This window comes from Chelonus insularis, unplaced genomic scaffold (assembly GCF_013357705.1).
Source record: "Chelonus insularis isolate UGA/USDA-ARS -01 unplaced genomic scaffold, ASM1335770v1 contig_369_pilon, whole genome shotgun sequence".
Classification (NCBI taxonomy): Eukaryota; Metazoa; Arthropoda; class Insecta; order Hymenoptera; family Braconidae; genus Chelonus; species Chelonus insularis.
The window spans coordinates 114861-128903 of NW_023276529.1; the positions used below are offsets into that span (position 1 = coordinate 114861).

At 31.7% G+C, this 14043-nt stretch overlaps 1 protein-coding gene and 1 long non-coding RNA gene across 5 annotated transcripts in view; one reads left to right on the top strand and one right to left on the bottom strand.

The window, feature by feature from the left end:
* Positions 1–10381, bottom strand: part of LOC118067158 (uncharacterized) — an 89759-nt gene extending 79378 nt beyond the window's left edge. Inside the window, exons 1-2 of the long non-coding RNA XR_004690330.1 lie at positions 10345–10381; positions 10052–10255 (exon numbers count right to left, since the gene is read on the bottom strand). This is a non-coding gene — a long non-coding RNA (uncharacterized lncRNA). The remainder of the gene's footprint in view (positions 1–10051; positions 10256–10344) is intronic.
* Positions 1–14043, top strand: part of Rbp6 (RNA-binding protein 6) — a 178148-nt gene that overhangs the window by 112961 nt on the left and 51144 nt on the right. The window lies entirely within an intron of this gene.

Sequence of the window (14043 nt, forward strand, 5' to 3'; positions counted from 1 at the left end):
AGTTAATAAACGAAACCCAAAGATACATATCATTTATTTAATTACCACAAAACTGTTCTCTCTTGCATCATCCATGTCGTAAACCCTTTTGGATTGTTATCCGACTGAACTAGTGAGCTACCACAAGCGAGGGCAAAAGTTTTACGTCATATGAAACTCGTTAACACCAAAAGTATGAGATAAATTACCAGATTAAATAGATAAATGATTTCGTTACATGTGTTAACTGTTTTTCTGTTGATTAGTCTTTAATTGAATCTTAAAAGTGTGAAGTTCTATCTTTGATTCTATGTAAAATTTATTTAAATAATTTCAATTAAATTAAAGCTAGTGAAAAATACTGTTCTTCTAATTTCAGTTCTAAAAGTTATGAAGATTTGATAATTTTTCATTCTAAAGATCTCATCAGTGAGTGAGTTGGTTCTGCAAGATGCTGTTCAAGGTACTTTTCCAAGCAAATTTGTGTATAAATCTTGATGTTAGAAACTCCTCCTTTACATGTTTTCAATTAAAGTTTATGTTGAGGACCTAGAGATTCATTAAATAGAAATGATTTGAAAGTTGTTGTGTTAGAGAAGTATGTCCACAATACTCAACACTCATCAAGATGACATAATTCTTCATCAAGAGTCCAACCAAAAAATGATCAAATATTTAACTTATAAAAGCATTAACTTCTTCATCATCAAATGTCATTTAATTTATAATTTCTATGATGATAAATTTCACTTGGATACAGAAGTGAAAGTGTTAAAACAAACCAGCAAGTAGTTGTGACCCTTTCAATGGGATGAGCAAGAGGACAAGTTGGAGGAAACACGAGTCAGAAGCTGAAGCATAGCAACAGGCAAAGTCATCCTTTCATAGCCAGTGGACAAAACGTCCAGCGTTGTAGTAGATGAGACACATAAAGGGATGTGAAAAGGGGAGTGAATAAAGGGTTAAAGCAGAATGTCCGTAAATAGCTGAGACGGCAAACTCCCGGCCAATATGCATGTGAATGGGATAACCAGACATGCTTGCCACGTGCAGTACCCATAATTCTGACTGTGTCTCTCTCACTGAAAGGACATTCTTCAGTTGATACCTCTTTCGTTTGCATTCCATTCCCCACGGCAACAGGGTCGACATTCCTGAGTCATTTTTACTTCGTTGGCTTTCATACACCTCTTGCAATAAACGCAGGAAAGGAGAATAGATCGTACAACGTCTATGGAAGCTTTAAATTACTCGAAGAAGGGTCAGAAATGACAATGATGGTCATCTAAATGCAATGATATATATGTACACTATTTTTGTAATACTGTTCCTGTTTTATCCTTCCTTTTTACCAACAGTTTACATTCTCGAAAGACTTTTACTAGACTTTACAAGACTTTTTTACTCCAAAGGTGATGAGCTCATATTTAAAAAGTTGTTCCATAATTATTTTTATCATCAACTCTTGATGAGCTTTTATTACTTTTCCAATCATAAATTGATGTGATCCTTTTATGTTGATTTATTATTGACTTAATTTTGTTATGAATTATGGCTCAGTGGTAAAATTAACTTCTAGCTTAACATCATGGTTATAATGTTGCTCTACCATGTTTCATTAATTTAATAATTAATGAATAAATAACCTACTTATACATCACTTCCAACTTTGTCAATAAAATGATCCCAATAAAAATGATAGAGAGTATTATTTAAAATTTGAATTAGCAATTTTAAATCTGAATTTCAAAGTAAAAATTGAATTTTAAAGTAAACAAAAATGAGACTCATTTTTAGATGACTTTTTCTCAAAATGAATATTTGTAGGAGCTAGAAGTAATCAAAAGTAATTATCTTTGATGTTGGTTGCAGTTATGTTGTAGAGAAATAGTGAATTGACAAATGCTTTGAGTGTTGTTTCAAGCAGTTAGGAAACCAAAAGTGATCCACAGTGTGACGATGTTTTCATCAATCACTCAAAGTAATAGTGGAGATGGCAAGCAGCTAAAGGTCGAAGTGGAAGTACCTCTTGTACAGCAAATAAGCACTAGTACAGTAGTTGAGCTTCTCAAGTATTTGAAGCAGTAACTCTGCCGCTCAGTCTGTTGTTCTCTACCTCTCTACCTCTCTGTCTCCCGGTGACCATTGAGGGAAATGCTGCAAGGCGAGCAATAACGACCGATACCAACACGCGAATGATGCTGAATTAATTGCTCGTTCAGCCCAAGGCGGTCACGCTCAATTATCTCCACATCGTAGCCACGTGTAATTGCGATCGCCATTCCCGAGGCTTCTATTTGCTTCCACTTCTGTCGAATGATAATTGTTCACAGTCATGTATGATCCAATAAGTTTCTATTCAATCGAAATTAATGAGTCCTTAAAATTGACTAATAAAAATTTACTCCATTGTCAGTTACATGGTTACAATTTGATGGACTAGAGGATATTTACTGGTTTGAAAATTCATCATCATATCAATCAATCTGAGAGAAACATATTATTATAGGAATTTATTACCTTTCAACAGATGATAATTGATTTTTAAACAATAATATATTACCATTCTAAAGTTGTAAAACGCTTTGATAAAAAGCTAATATGGATTTATTTGTTGGTTCACATTAATTATAAAACATCATCATAATCTGTGGTGGATTATTCTCAAACAGCAGAGAGATACAGTTTTAGGTCACAGTATTAACAAAACTGTTAAATAATTACAGAAAATAAAAATACTTAATTAAAGTTGCAATTAATTATATCCAACTGACTTATCAACTCTGAACGTGATAATAAATTTAGATGCATCAACAGATTAGTTATTATGAAGTTGGAAGCTAAATAATTAAAAGAGTTAATTTATTTTCGTTTTGATAATCTGACGTTGGAAGAAAACTAACCGCCAACGAAAATGTCTAAAGTCATTGCTAAAGAGAAATCCCTGAAGAATGAATCCTCAAGTATGTCCCATCGGATTTACCATCCTCTGTTAAACTCACTTCTATTTACACACGGGAATCCACAGTGAGTGTTATTAAATTACAGGACATAATGTCCGCGACTACACAATTAACTGTACAGTGTCTCACTTTCCATCTCTGCCTGGCTACCAAGGTGGAGAATTTTTAAAAAAGGATGATCTTTGGATGCTAAGCTGCTATAAATATATAAAAGTTTTTCTACTAGGATAGAAATATAGACGATGAAAAGACAGTCAGAATTTATCATTCCTTCTTTTACCAGCTTCTTTCTGATTACCATGCAGACAGCACCAAGAGTTCTAGTTTGACTTCATCCTGAGCTAAAGTTTCCACCAACCTTTATCACTCCTACGTATATTTTATTAACTAATTTTTCACTGTTCACTGACGTCATTGTTCTTTTTTATAAGAAAACTGAAAAAAATAAATAATCCAACACTTTAGACCTTTACTCTTTTTTTCATATTGCTTTTAGGTCGTTGAACATTACAGATATTTATTGAAAATAATCAAGTCTTTCAGAAGTTTAATAAAATAATTTGAAACAACACTAAAGAGATGGTGTAGTAGTTGTAAAATAAAAAGAATATTGATACTGTAGTAATCTAGATGATGGAAATATTTATGTGTACTCAGCTGAGTCTTTTTTAAATAAAAAAAAAGGTTCAACTGGAGAGTTGGACTTTGAATTGAAATAATTTCTTAGATATATATTGTATTTTTTTAATTTATTAAACAATTTTCTGTTATTAAGTAGCTCATGCTTTGAAATAAAAAAAAGTCAGCATAAAAAATTTCTACAGAAATGTTAAACCACATGTGAATTTACTGGGTTACTTCAATAGTTCTGTGTAAAGAAAGCTTAAGTCAACTCTCTGGCTATAAACATGATGAATAAATTGTCAAGTTATCGGCTGAACTAGAGTTGACAAATCAAACAAAACCACCTATATTCTCAATAGATCATCCAAAATCTACTTTCTCCATCAATTGTTCAAGTAATCAATTATTCAAAAGAGTCACAAAACATTTTTTATGCTAATCAGCATTCAGAAAAAGCTTACAAATGATTGTTAAATCTAGAGGATGATAAGAATCCTAAAACATTTTCAAAGTAAAATTATATTCATGACAGTGTTATAAATTGAGTACAAATGTCATTTATCTAGCAGTTGAAAAATTCTTTAAGACTGAGGTTTCAGCAAAAACTTTGGAAAAAAAGAGGGTGTGAAAGATCGCATATCGAACGAAAGCATTAGCCGTTAGGGGGATCTATAAAGCTTGGTAATATTAGATGAACCTCACACCTTTTTCCCTCACCTAGAGGGTAATAATTACAACCACGCGAGAGCCATCCATCAGCCCGGTGGCAAAAGTCATTTCTACCCTCGAGGTATTGTCGTCGTGATAGCGTAGCACCGGCTGTCGATCATTCTCCGAAGCGACACGGAGGAAATAAACCCAAGAAAAAATCGATAAAGGGAGTGTGTTGTAGTTGGTATCACACAACTACTCCGAAAGAATCAGGGGATGGTTTTTTATTCTCCTTTTGTCAATTTTATATCGTCTGTCAAATGGTTGTTTTTAGAGGGTGATGAGAGACGGATACGTGACGCTGTAAAACATCCCACTTCCCAAAACTTCCCCTGGTAGATATGCTGTTATCTTTATCACGTTTCAGAGCTAGTTATATACTCCCACGTGGCAGAGTAGAATCGTTAGCGTATCACCCGACATATTCGATATCACATGTTGGTTAAACCGACCTGGCTAAGTACTCAGTGCATTACAGACTAGTTCGCTTGTCCCTTGATAATGGTGCATTCCCATACCCTATTTACCTTCAATGACTGTCAACTGCCATCTAAACTGAGTTCAACCATTGAAATCAACAAAAATGATTTCAAAAGCTTTTAAATGAAATTTTAAAAGCCGTTAATTTTACACATTCTTTTTTAACATGTGCTGATACCAATACATTGAAACTTATCCATGTTGATTGTTGAATGAAATTTCACGTCTGTGAAAGATAGTTAATAATGGAGATTTATTAATAGATAGGCGTTGTTTGATTTATAGATAATGAGTTAATGCACTAAATATCACAGAAACTTTGGATGTACATTTAATTTGGATTTCAAGTGCTACCAACATGACATTCAAAATGTTTTCATCAAACAACTATGAATATATGGAAAGAGGAATTGAATACCTATTACACTGGTTGGAAATGAATGCTTTCGTCAAAGGGAATGCATTGGCTAAGCTTTAGCTTTCACCCAATTTGGATCACCTTGGCAATGCACATTAGGATGCATATTAATCTCACTGTAATTAGCTAGCTATTAGAGGCTATAATTCTATGCGAGATAGAGACGCATCAGTTGAAAGGAACATGCTTCCCTAGATTCTCTGATGCTGTTCAAATCCACTCTAGAGGTATGTGACACTTGAAACCAATCTAGACGGCGCCTCTTGGGGATCAGTTCACACCCTGAAGGTGAAACACGTCGTCAAGGGTCGGTTAGTTTCGTTGGATAGCACTTGGTAGCCTGTCCATCTCACATATAATGCTGCATATACATCTCAACCACCTACACCACATCTCTACCTATACTGTTTAGTTGGCTTCTCGATCATTTTGCTTCGGTTGTCGGCTTGTGAACCCGCTGATTGGTAGTTGCAATTAACGTCCACTACGGATCTGCCTCGCGAATCACTAACATAGAACCAGAGGTCATGTGTCATTGTTGCGTACATGTGGCAGAAATACCTGTCTGCCTGATGTACGATATATTCCGATGAATAGCAATCAATTTAAGGTCAAACTATCAGATGAATTTTTCAAGTTTATTACTCATCCTGGAGTTTATCGAATCATTTCATAAATCATTCCAACTACTCTAGCTAAAAATGAAGTTTACCACTTGAAATGTTAATGCTTTTTTAGATAAGATTGAGATTTTCTTATTCTGATGTTAAAATTGATAGAAAGGAATCTAATCCTAGTAAATAATTCCATTTCCTGTTCTCTAAATAGCATCAAAGATTTTTCCATCAATAATCATTCTACATAAACCTGATTCATACATGCACTTCAATGTAAAAATAATATAATCTATTTAAAATAAAAAATAGTGAGCTAAGATAGAACAAAAATAGTTGAATCTACCAGAATATCAATAATCCAAATGATAAAAGTTCCTAGAAAATTAAAACTTCTGCTCCCAAACATTGTGATGATCATTCAAAAGTAGTTTAGATGAAGTTACCAAAATAAAAAGAGAAATACATTTTCTATAGTCGTCGTAGATTAATATTTTTTTGTGGAAACTATCTGATTAATACTGTGATGCACCTGGTGCCAGAAAATATACACTTCTCATACACCCTTGCAGTTAGCTTGGTAGGAATTAACCCATGGAGCAGAGTCGTGTTGTGGTCCAGGATGTATGCGCGATAGGTTATGGTGTATGTAACATGTGCTTCTAATCTGCCGGTATATCAACAATAATGGGCCTGGAAAGCGAATAGAATAAAGTACAGAGGAGAAAAGACGTAGGGTGGAGAATGTATTTAGAGAGGGTTAGAAATTCAACTTTAATTTCTCGCAAATCTCTCAATAAATTTAACTGAAATGATCAACGAATATCATTACAGTGAATGATACCTTGTTATGATGGAATTTAATGATCTATTGCTTTGCTGTCATTCTAGCGTATTAACATGGATCCCACTAATATCTTTGCGTAAGTGATATTTTAAATACAACCACTGATTTACTGCGTCAATTGCATCCAAAGCGGATATTAATTCGCGGATACATGTATATCGATGATGATGTGGGGAGCGGAACTAAGGGGAGGAGTAATAGGTAACGACGATAATTTAGATGCCACATCTTCAATCTTAATCGTATAGTAGCGTCAAGTGATAGATGTGATGTTCATCGTTCCGCGAATCCGACCTTCCTTGCCCTCTTTATCCCCTCTTGGCACCTCCTGAGATATCTCAAACTTCACCCTATTACAACGGCCTAATTATACCACTGATAGGTAAAGCTTATATTACATATAATCGGCAATTACTAACGTCTCTAATCTAATCCAATTTCCTATCCCACAACGTTGAAAGTCGTCGAAAGTTTCCAAAAGGGGTTGAGATCACGACATACTTGTCTTTATTAAATAACATTTATTATAAACATTGCTACTTAATTAAATTTTTACTATCATGTTTAAATTATTCAGTCATTTGTGATATTCATTTATCATTTTAGATAGCAAAAAGTTTATTTATGAATCAAGTGAGAGGTTTGAGGAATGAAAAATTATCCTACTTTTTGAATTATTAATATGACCCTGAAAAAAAGTTTCAAACATATTGATCAGATAAAAATGGATTTTACAAATTAGAAAATCAAGTATTTTTAAAAAAGTTGCTGTTTTATCTCCAGCTTATGAATAATATCCTGTAGCTGTTGCTCTAAATAAACGTTGAGTTACTGATGGCTCACAAATTTTATTTCTGTGTTAAAACATGAAAATACATAAATAGTAAGATATTATTAAAACAACATATTTGCAATGTAAACATTAAATTAATAATAATAAGATGCTATCATTATCTATTCAAGAATATAAGGGTGCTATTTTTATTTTCGCTGTCGATTGTATGATATTGTGATTCGAATTTAACTTCCTTAATCGAATTGTTTTTCGAGAAATTGAGTCTGAATATTAAGTACAAAATCATTCGAATGGATAAACTAAAGATCGAGTTGAATGTCGAAAAAATAAATTTCTATTTCTCTTTTAAATTCAAATGAGAGTTTTTAGTATTCATTGTATGAATGTTAGAAATTTTTAAATGCCTTTCCTTTTGTGATCAAGGAAAACAATTCACACTAAAATACTTTATTCTATTTTAAACACCATTAAATTCTCTACTCATCAGTGAACGTAACATCCAGAAAACTAATAAACAATATGAGTAATCAGTGAATACAATCTAGAATAATTTTAACAAAAGAAAAATATTCCAAATATTTCCTCTATAAATTTTTGTGTAATGTGAATGTAAAAGTCATGTTAATAAATGAAATATGTAACCATGGTACAACCATACCCTGCGTTGCTGTTTACTTCATTACAACTATTTCAACAGTGTAATTACAAAACCAACCAGTTATCCTCACAAAATTATTTTTCATGTTAGCAAAATAAATTGTGTGATTTCATAATAAAAAATTCCATTGTTGAAATTCATTATGTTACTTTTTACTTTCAAAATATGAATCTCTAAATCACCTCAAGAGGAATGAAAGCTTAATTATTTATTATATTTTCAAGTTAATTTTTATTGATTTACTGTTCAAGATTAAGATCACTTTTGAAGATTAGTTAATTCAAATTTTAGCAAATATTCAATTTATAATCCTGCTAATGACAGAGTATAAAACTTTTAAAATTAGAATATATCTCCACTTCATTCAGAATGCTACTCACTAACCTAGCTGACCAAAACCTGGATCATATTTGACACCTTTGTCTCCAACGCAAATGAGGAGTCTTGAAGTTCCCTAAAGACCCTGAGTGCTCTTTGTTGAAGGAGCTGGAGATGTTGATACATGTTGAGGCATGAAGACACGTCTTGATTACTTCCTTTATATTCATCTACTAATTTATATCACAAATTTGGTGAACACTATTTTCTATTTTATTAACTGCTAAGTTATTTTTACTTTTTTATGTTTATTGTATTTGATTAATGGATCAAAGTGTGCTTGGCTGAAAGCTCTAGGGTGATGACTGGCTGCAACATCTAACAAGGTTGCAACTATCACATAAAAATATAAAGAATTTGAAAGAAACCTCCACATGTTGCTTTCAACAAACTTTCATTGGTAATAAATGAAATTTTCAAGTTTCACTCAAATACAAGAAAAGATTACTACTTTTTTATGAATAGTCAGTTGGAAAAATAAAAATAAGAATCACTGACAAGCTTAAATCTATACAGATTGGAGGATAAAGCGAAATTGTGGCAGATAAACGAAAGAATAAAAAAAAAAAAAAGATGAAAGAGGCCAATCTGTTGAGTTTAATCATAGTAAGTGTTGGAGTTAGACCTGTAGGCCTATCGGATTACAGCAAACCCTCTTAGAAATGACGCTGTTATCTTTTCTTCTTTCCATATTCTTTTGTTCCCTTGATACTAGAATTTTTGCTTAACATTGTTTTGAATTATAAAATAAAATTTGCTTAATAAATTTTTATCCGTTGTCTCATAAATATTATGTTATTAAATGATAAATTTTCTTGTCTGTTTCAGGTAAGAATCATCAACTTATCCACTGAATCATTTTTCCATCAAATAAGTGAGTCCAAGGCTTTGAAACATTTTTAAAATTATTTCCATCACAAATAAACTTAATTTATTTGTGATGATGGAACTAGAATAAATAATTTAGAGATTCTGTAACAGTTAATCTGTTGAGAAACATTGATGTATCGATAAAAAATTCCAATTCATAACTGTTTATTTGTCGTAAAGGTTCAGAGGCTTTAAAGAATTCGCAAGATCCTATTCTCTTGTAGCTGGGGTACTATAACTTGAGTCGTTTTTTTATAGCAGAACATGTAAGCAGCTTGAAGAGGAAACTTGTCTGCCTAGCGTTAAAAAAAATTAGCTCTCTTTCTTGTTATCATCTCCAACGTGTTACGTAAAATAAAAGCTAAATTTTCTTAAGACTCTACTAGGTTTTTATCCTTTTCTTTTATCCTCATTTACTTTCCACGTGCCTGAACGCAATATAGTTAATAATTATTTAATGACTGTCTTCAGAAATCTTTCAAATTATCCATAATACATCAGACTCTCAAGTAGCTATCATTTAATTGTATTTTAAAATAACTTTCAACTAATTTTTAAGAAAAAAAAGGTTTAAATTATTTTCACTCAGACCATCATGTGATGATCTATAAATTTCGAAATAAGTCAAAAGAGCAACAACATCATTTATTGCTAATTCATGTAGCGAAACGCAATAAAATAAAGTAAAATCACAACAACTTGCGTGAACTTACCCCTTGGGTCCTTTATCCTTCAGCAGTAAACGGAGCAAGCTATAATACTGCTTTTACTCGTCTCTTTTCCCCTTCATCCTTTTATATATAGTACAACAAACATATTAAATGATACTAAATTTCCCCTGTGATCTTCCTGAGACGATTACCATTCTCTTTGCACTACACACCCGTCATTTTATTTGATGTTTATTCTTGAGAAATCTGGAAGCAATAGTTAACATTTATTTTATTTAAATTTGCTACTTATAAAGATTATAAAAAAAGAGTATGCCGTCCAATTTTTAACTTACTCCGTTTTGAATTCAACAGACTGGAAGCTGTGATGATTCTCACGTTTTAATCTGAAAAAAAATAGGTGATAAGTAATTATGATCATCAAGTGTTTGGTTGTTAAGTAATTTGAACTAAGCTATTTAATTAAAATGTAATATGAAATATCAATTACATGAATCTATTTATATTGGAAAATTATCATTTTTAAATTATCTCGATATTATGATTTAGAAACAACTGCATCAATAAAAATCATCAACACAAGAATAATGTGTGACTTGGGAATAATTTCAGCTTTTTTTTCATCAGTTTATAATAAATAAATAGAAGAAGAAAATTGAAGATTAATAGTAATTGATGATATTCTGTTTTATATGATAATAAGTAGGATAAAATAAAATAAAGATTTCTAGAGACATATTCCAGAGAACTTTATCTATTTTACAGATTCATAATTGATTAAACATATTCAGAAGAATAATTCAACATGCGTGTGACTTTCAATATCATTTTAGATGCATTGAAAAACATCAGAATGTTGCTGTGGGTAAAGATAGGTGTTTCTTCTGGATGGGCCTCTAGAGGGTAAAACAAGAGAGGAAAGTCGTCTCATGTCTGCTCACTCGCACATTCATGGAATATCTTAGCAAGTTAGTGTGTTCTTCTGCCGCTGTTGCAACAGTTGGTATTTCTCGGGTTGGATGGAAAAGCAAAAAAAATAAATATATAGATACACATATATAAATCCATATATAAAAAGTTTTTCAAGGGCTTGAAACTTTTTTAATTTTTTTCTTCGTATTTTCTACAAAGTGATGAATTATTTCTGCCGGATGAATGTATTTAGATCGACTTTCTTCAATTGAATACTGAGTATTATAAATTGAAATTCTCAAGGATTTATTGAAAAATATAAAGCTCGAATGAAAGCTCATATAAACAAGGGTTAATGAAAAAAAAATGATGGTTTAAATGATTGTAGAAAAGTGAATTAAGAAGTTTTTTTAATTTCACTTTATAAATCAGTTGTTTATTTCTATTTATTTAATTCAAGTTAAATGCACTGTTAACTAAGTAAAGTCTTTCAATATAATATTTTTCTAAAAAAAATTTCTATAATTTTTAAAATTCTTTCATGCTAAAAGTATGAAGAATACTCAATTTCATTCAATCCAACTACTCTAGATGCTATCAAAACCTATTAGAATAGAGGTTTCATAACGTCCAACGTCTCATAATATCGCATGATTAATTTTTAAATACATCAGGGTAAAGTTGAAATATAGGTTGTGTTTTGAAAGTCAACTTATGAGACTTCTCTATTAAAATGAATAGATAATTATCATGAAAACTGGATTACTATATTTAAAACTAGAATCTTTCCATTATGAAACCCATTAAAGTTTCTTTCAACATCAAAAATAATATATTTTTTAAGAACATCAGAATATAATCAACTATCAAAGCATTAATATGATGATATTTGATAAATTAAAGTGTTTTTATAACCAACCAAGATAGTTGATGTATAGATCACATTTCTGGAAAATGTTTCAATCAGCTTCAACCCAAGAACCAAAGTTACTTAATCTAGAATTTCCAGTTGCTGATAATACTTCAAAATCAAGAAGTAAGAGAGTTTGCAAGATCTTATATTGGCAAGGGCTTCAGAACTACACCAATTAGATGTTGCATGAAAGCTTCCTGAAAGGGAATCTATGAGAAATCGTTCTAGAGATGATATTCATCGTTTTCAATTGTCAAAAGATATACTGACATCAAGTTTAGGTAGCTCAGGATCCAAATCTCAACGTCTGAAACGTAAATTTCCTGAAGCTATATAAGGAAGAGTGGAAAAGGCAGTGGGACATGACGACGACAACTCAGTAAGCTGACATTTAATCGTCGACATTCCACCGCAAGGCAAATGAATATCGTAACATCTTCATTTAGCTCTGAATCTTCTCTCGTTTTCATATATTTAAATGCGACTCTTTGTTTATATAGAGCTTTTCATTAGTTTATAATAAATAAATATTCCAAGTGTATATAAAGAACAAGATAAACTGAGTAGATTACGATTTCTAGAGTTTTATTTTTAAATTATGAATGAACAATCATAAATTAATTCTAAAAGACAGCCTTGGATTTAAATAAATATTTCAACCCCTACAATTACAAAAGTAGAATTAATTTGAAATATTTATAATCCATTGACTATCCATACTAAATGTAATATATTTATAATATCTAATCAACTTTAGAGGTGGTAGGATAACGTTTTGCTAATTTTCGAATAAAGTGGAAGGTTAATGAGAAATATTAATGTTACATACAAATCTGATACAACAATTACGTAATTAGCTCCATATAATTAGTAGTAAAGATTTTTCATAGGTTTTTTAGTTCATGTTAATGGTTAATTAACCAACGGCTTAATAACTATGTGACGGGGTTCGTGGTCAAGTTAGTAATGTCGCTCTGAGGTCACGTTAACGCCAACTCTCGAAAAGTTTATCTCCTCTTGCAGGTATACAAACCATAACGACGTTGTGGCCTAGAAACCATGACGTTAAATCCTGCGCTTCCGAGAATACAACCTAAAAGACAGAGAAAATATGAAAGGGGTATAAGTAAATGAATTTAGCAGAAAAAAGGGAGGAAATATTTTGTTAAAAATACTGAGAACATTACTTACATTTAAAAATGATATCTGATCCAGTTCTTCTGATCCAAACTTGAAGATTGCAATTATCAAAGAATTAGAGTAAGTCTTGGCAGGTAGTTATGTTGATTTCTGATAGGATATATTGAACATTCATGGGGCGTATAATTTCAGCTTCTTGAGGTGGTTTGTTAATTTCTTCCTCAGGTTACTGTGCAGCTTGCATTGCCACAGAATGTGGTTGAGATTCTCGTTGTATTTACCACATTTACACTTGCTGTTGCTTACTGTACATGAACGATCATGACATTGATACCAACATGAAGCTAGTCATTGTTTGATATTGTTTGGATAGATGAAAGGATTTTAAGAACGAAATAGTCAACCTCTAAAAATATTTGCAATTATTATAATTACTATTTTAGTTTGATGCATGAAAATATATTTTTTCAATCATGCAATATAAAAATTAGCAGTTGATTGATTAGTTCAAAAATTTATCTTTTTCTGCAATTCATTACGATTGTGGATCCCTAAAGGGTCGGGCAGGTGCGTAATCAGCTAGCATGTCATTGTGACGAACGGCTATCGCTAATTATTGGACGAGAGAGTAGTACTATGTATGTCGGATGTAGAGAGCAATGGAACCACACAGACGCCAATTGGTATCGACACATTAGGGAGTTGCAAGCACCATCAACGAGAGAACTCGCGCTAGAGTAAATTTACTACGTACTAGTTCAACCCAACATAAAGCAAAAAAATCAGAAACTTTTACTTAATGACTACGTTGAGATTGAAGATTACATTTTCTTTCTCTAAATAGTTGAAGAGCATTCAAGAAATTCAAGATGATATTAATTGATCAACTTTTTTAATACACTTTGAATAAAAATCATGAAACAATGATCATAAAAAAGGAAATAATAAGTGAGAAAGGTTTTCATTCTTCCAATCACTTTCTCCAAATCATTATGAAATAAAAGACTGAGGTATTATTGTTGGTGATTGCTTTAGAAAGCTAGAAATTTCAATAAAATCTAAAAACAAT